Genomic DNA, 6,289 nt, shown 5'->3' on the forward strand with positions numbered 1-6,289 from the left:
TTGATATCATCATATGGTATTATATGTTTATGATATAGCTTGCTTGTTTTTCCTTCCATCTATCATTTTTCTTTGGATTTGCGTAACTCTATGAAGCACACTATGCTTTGGTTACCAGCCAGCGTTTCCTTTTTTATCGTAGTTTTGTTTCTCTTTAACATGATGCATTACCTTATCAAATTCATGATTTCCTTCTCCAGATATGTTGCATTAAACATGCTGATGAAAGCAATCACTTTCGATGATCAAGCAGTGCAAAGACACAGAGTTACCGTTTTGGAATGTGTTAAGGTATTGTGTTTAGTATTACCAGGAAAATAAATTAAACAATGTTTAACTGCTAAGTAATAGATGTCTTAGAAAACTTAAAAATGCTCACTGGGTTTCTTCCATCAACAATTTAGGACCCAGATGCTTCTATTCGGAAAAGAGCTCTTGAGCTTGTCACTCTTTTGGTGAATGAGAATAATGTCACACAACTGACGAAGGAGCTGATTGATTATTTGGAAATCAGTGACGAAGATTTTAAGGAAGATCTTAGTGCAAAAATTTGTTTTATTGTTGAAAAGTAAGTATTCTATTTAAGAAAGTGAAGAACTACTTACTCTGACTCTTTTCATAGGGGGGTTTGGCCGTTTGGGGAATTGGAAGTTTACTGTGAATGTCTAGTTGACTGTAATTTTTGTTGACTTGTTAACAATTTTGAAAATGTAGGTTTTCTCCAGAAAAACTATGGTACATTGATCAGATGCTCAAGGTTCTGTGTGAGGTATGGATTCAAATGCGAGACATTTATTTTATGCTCTGTTTTAACTTGTTACCACTTTATGACACTCTTTGAAATCGTTCTTTGAGATTTTATATCTGTTAAGCTATTTCAAATTTTATATGCATTTTTTTGTATTTGTCGTAACCTAATGTCATCTATTCCATGTTAGTAGGCTGGAAAGTTTGTGAAAGATGATGTGTGGCATGCACTTATTGTTGTCATAAGCAATGCATCAGAGCTTCATGGGTACACAGTTAGGGCATTATACAGAGCAGTCTTGACATATTCGGAACAGGTAGCTACTTTCTAATGTTAGATTGTGTTTAGTCCTCAATCAGTCGTAACCCTTCCTAATATGGTCTCATTGAGCTTATAACCAGGAGACTCTTGTTCGAGTGGCGGTATGGTGCATCGGGGAATATGGTGATCTGTTGGTTAACAATGTGGGGATGATTGGTAGTGAAGATCCAATCACGGTGAGTACTCCTTGATTAATTATTTCCTCCTTGATTAATATGTAGATGCTTTTGCTTCTTGGGATTTCTTGTTGGTTTAAAAATGTGCAATGAGTATTTAACTGCCATGAGCAGGTAACGGAATCTGATGCAGTGGACGTTATCGAGGATGCCATTACTCGCCATAACTCAGATTCCACTACAAAAGCGATGGCATTGGTTGCTCTACTGAAGCTGTCATCCCGCTTTCCTTCTATTTCAGAGTATGCTCAAATTTGTTCAGCTTCGTTGTGTTATCTGTTTTTATCTCAACTCGTCTGCACTTATCCGTTTTCAACTCTACGCAAAATGCATATGTACACTGAGTATATGAATAATGAAATTTGGCTGTCTACCAGAAACTTTAGCGCGTTATCTTCTGAAAAATGATTAGAAATTTATTATACCTGTACATCCTGTCCTCAACTCTCACTTTGTAATTAAATAGTTCTTTAATATTCAATGGCAGGAGAATTAAAGACATAATTGTGAAGCAGAAAGGAAGCCTTCTCCTTGAAATGCAGCAGAGAGCTATTGAGTACAATTCTATAGTTGACAGGCATAAAAATATCAGGTGGTTAATGAAAACCCTAATTCCTCTCTTCCTCGTGTATTTGCTAAAGTAATTTTTCATGTTCACTCTCCTTTAAGGCTCATGACCGAATTATGTGTGCATATAGATCTTCTCTGGTTGAGAGAATGCCTGTACTGGATGAGGCTACTTTTAATGTGAGGAGGGCCGGCTCTTTCCCTGCATCAGCTTCAACAGTGGCCAAGTCGTCAGTTAGTCTTCCAAATGGTTTTGAGAAACCTGTTGCTCCTCTTGTGGACTTGCTAGACCTGGATTCTGATGATATCCTGGCTGCACCTAGTTCATCTGGTGCAGATTACCTTCAGGATCTTCTCGGTGTTGACTTAGGATCATCGTCATCACAATTTGGTTAGTTCTTTGGCGTTTCTACAACTATTACATTCTTTTTATAGCGTGCTCACTTGCTAGTTGTCTCTGAATGAGCAATCTTTTTTTGAAGTTATTTTCCTTGCAAGACGATAACTCATGTTTGGTCTTCCCGTTTTTTATGCAATGTTTTAGGTGCAACCCAGGCTCCAAAAGCCGGCACAGATCTGTTACTGGATATTCTATCAATTGGAACACCTTCTCCTGCACAAAACAGCATATCATCTATTGATTTATTATCAACAGCTGACGTTAACAGTAATCCCTCAAATGCGCTAGACACACTTTCTTCACCAGTTCCACCTCACACAGCAACGACTGCGTCCACCGGTATGTTTGATTTATTAGATGGTCTTTCTCCAAGCCCATCAAAGGAAGGTAAGAAAAAGTCTTGGCCTTAAAAACAATCAATATGATCACTGAAACTCTTTTATAGAGATCAATAACAAGCTTTCCTCATTATTGCAGCAACCAATGGTCCAGCATATCCATCTATTGTTGCATACGAGAGCAGCTCCTTGAAGATTGAGTTCACTTTCTCAAAGCCACCAGGGAATCCGCAAACGACAAATGTCCAGGCTACTTTTATTAATTTATCTCCCAATACTTTCACAGACTTTATCTTCCAGGCTGCTGTTCCAAAGGTCATTCTTTTTGCGTTTTTCTCCCTTCTTATTCCTCTTTTCCTCAATTGATAATGGAGTATCTGTCTTGACAACTGTCCAGTTTTGAAAATTTTCTTTAACCTTCTCTTTTTTTGGGTAACTTCCAGTTCCTCCAGCTGCACTTGGATCCAGCTAGCAGTAATACACTCCCGGCAAGCGGCAATGGTGCCATCACACAGAATCTAAGCGTCACTAACAGCCAGCATGGGAAGGTATGCACATTCTTTCTTCGTGTTCCTGTCTTATACATTCCATGCTCGGCTTTGAAGTATAGCAATTCATGATTCACAACATAATCTATGCTCAAATAAAGATAGTCTGAGCATGTGGTCTTCAGAGACTTAGCACTCAAAACGGTTTAATGTTTATGGCAGAAATCCCTTGTGATGCGCATGAGGATTGGTTACAAACTGAACGGAAAAGATGTATTAGAGGAAGGACAAGTCAGCAACTTCCCTCGCGGGTTGTGAACTAATCGATGGGCCATTGTATTTTCAGCATAAGGACTTGAGTGTGTTTGTTTTCATCAGCACGACTAGAAAAAGAAAGACAAGTCTTGCCCAAGCCGTTGATGCAGCAAAAGCAGCTTTCTCCCTCCAATTTTTTTTTGTCCATCCGTTTCCTCCAACAAATACTTTGGCCTTTTGTTTGGTATTTGAGGTTCTTGTGTGTTTTATTTTGTACAAAAGTCCATTCTCCCTTACAATAATTCATTCTAAACAAATATTTTGTCCGAAAAAGAAAAAAAAATAGAGATAATGTGAAATGAAATTTTGAAAAGTTTAAATATTTAAATCAATGACATAATTTCCCCTACTGACAGAGTAAGTAATAATCAACTTTTATCATCGATCCCATCCCATCCTTTAAATGGTAGTGGTAGTAGATTCCTGGGTTCCATTAAAGGGATTAGTTTAAATCTAGAATGAGAAATGAAAAGTAAAACCAAATGATCATAGATGTTGTCATGCTAATAGATTAACTTCTTGTATTAAACAGAAACGGCACCCACCTAACCTAACCTACGCGAGCTAGCTTATCACAAATCTAGGTTTCTTCTCCTAAGAAAAAAAATCATTATACAAATAATATATAGGTATATAGTTTTTTATTTGCATAATGAACTTTTATTAATTTAGGCTTTTAAAATAATGCCGATTGTAAATACAAAACAAACAATTATTTAAGACGAAAAATGCAATTTTCGAATAATTTTAAAACTTTCAAAACTTCCTAACAATTCTTAAAATTTCTATATTTTTATTATTAGATTTTATTTCAAAGATACTAAAAACAATAATTTATCTACCACACATTAATGGAAATACCATGTAATTATTATGAAGATAACTATGAAGATTATTATACAAATATTGAATGGGTATATAGCTATTTATTTGCATAGTGAATTTTTATTATTTTAGGCATTCAAAATAGTTTCTTCATAGCCTTTGTTTGGGATTTGAGATTTTTGGGATTTTTTTTGTACAAAAGTGATCAAGGAAGCTAAGTTTGACTCTTTTATGTATGAGAAAGGTGATTGAGGATTTCGGATATTGGTAGTTTGCATTTATTACAAGTATTGCTTGATGATTAGCGCATATCTTTTATGGGCTTGTCAATTAGAGATTACCAGTTATTGACTGTTATCATTTGCTCTCAGACATACATATCCCAGACAGAAAGAGGGGATTCAAAGAGTTTCGCATATGTTGAGTGTCTGTTATATGTGCTCCTTCACTTAAGTCGTAAGGTTGTGTAACTTTTATAGTTGTTTTCTAATTATATATATAGTTGCTTCGCAAAGTATTTTTGTCCTTCTTATAACTTATGTTTTTTCTGTTTAATGTATAGGCTCCAAATGTAACAACACAAACACAATTTTGCAGCCAAGAATTCATGTGGAGGTATTGTCAATTAAATTATTGAATGATACAATGTCTTTGGTAAATATGAGAAGATGTATTATGTAAATGATGACATTGGCTCAAGAAATTATTAACTGGAACTTGAACCCGAGAAATATACAAACGTGGATACAATTTTTAAAACTTTTATTTTGCCTATATTATATAACATTTTTATTAATGATTTTATGAAGTTAATCTTACATGTAATTTACACGATGGAATAATTACTTGTCAGTGAAAATTAGATGATATTTATATCTTTTACCATATAAATTAAATGTAAGTTCAAATTAATTTGCAGCTCTTCGAAGGAAACATTAATTTAGATGTGCATGTAACACATGTAGTCTTTCTTAACTGTGTATTCGTTTAATCGTTTCTTTCTTTGATGTCATTCTTAAATAAAGCATATGCTGATGAGGATAAAATTCCCTGAAAGAATGATTGAACTCAAAGTTTCAAGTGAAACATTAAAAATACATATAACCCCCTTGGAAATATCTGACGCCGAGATGTTACGAACTGGTGGAAGTTGTGTAGACACTTCTAGCTGTTTGGTTAAGAGAAATATGATTGGGAAGCTTGGGAAGAAATACATACCATCAATAAACATTTCTTGAATACACCAGTAAACCGTGTCTACCATCCCATTACCGTCACCATCGATGAGTTCCTGAAAAGAAAGAGAGGAATGATGTTTTTCTTAGTGAATCAACAACATCAATATTCATGGAGTACTGTAAACAACCAGAAAGAGAATTAGCAAAACAGGACGAATATAATCTAATGGCGTAAAAATCCCGTCAAGTTCTTCAAATAGGTCATGTAAGGACAAAAACACAACAATAATTATACTTCAAATCATAGCCAGAAAGGCGAAAGAATATTAAAAAAAAGTTGGCAAGAATCTTAGAATTTCTCTACAAACTTAATTTTGGCTATAGCTTGCTATATATTGGTTATGATGATAATTAGTAATTTTTGGCAAGATAGAGGAAGGCTGGAAGATGAATTCAAAACTTAAAATACGATAGCAACATGAATGGAGGTAAAAGTGTAAAATGTGTATGGGACAATAGCTTGGCTAAATGATTTGCTTTATATTGTGTAATACATTGTCAGCAAAGAAAACCATTTTCTAAGTCGGGCGTATTCCATCAGAGCTTAATCCACATGAAGAAATGAATACTTAAGTTTTAGGAAAACAATCTATAGTGAAGAAATAATAATTATACAAAATATATAAAAGAAAGATTGAGGACTTACTTTAGACAGTGGATTTGTCTGGCATAGATGACCTCTCTAATTATGGAATTTCCGAGAGGACGTAACTCCTATTATAGGTACCAACAAATTAAAATGATGACTCATTGATGGCTGGTAGACATTGAGGATACTAGGCCCATACGTGTGAGGAGGCCGAACCCTCGCTACAAGCCTACAACAACTAGTCGGTCAAGGAGTTTACGGTTTTTTTTTTTTTTTTTTTTTTT

General features: G+C 34.9%; 1 pseudogene; it reads left to right on the top strand.

The window, feature by feature from the left end:
• Positions 1–3,610, top strand: part of LOC104741088 — a 7,545-nt pseudogene extending 3,935 nt beyond the window's left edge.

Source organism: Camelina sativa, chromosome 14, assembly GCF_000633955.1.
Source record: "Camelina sativa cultivar DH55 chromosome 14, Cs, whole genome shotgun sequence".
Lineage (NCBI taxonomy): Eukaryota > Viridiplantae > Streptophyta > Magnoliopsida > Brassicales > Brassicaceae > Camelina > Camelina sativa.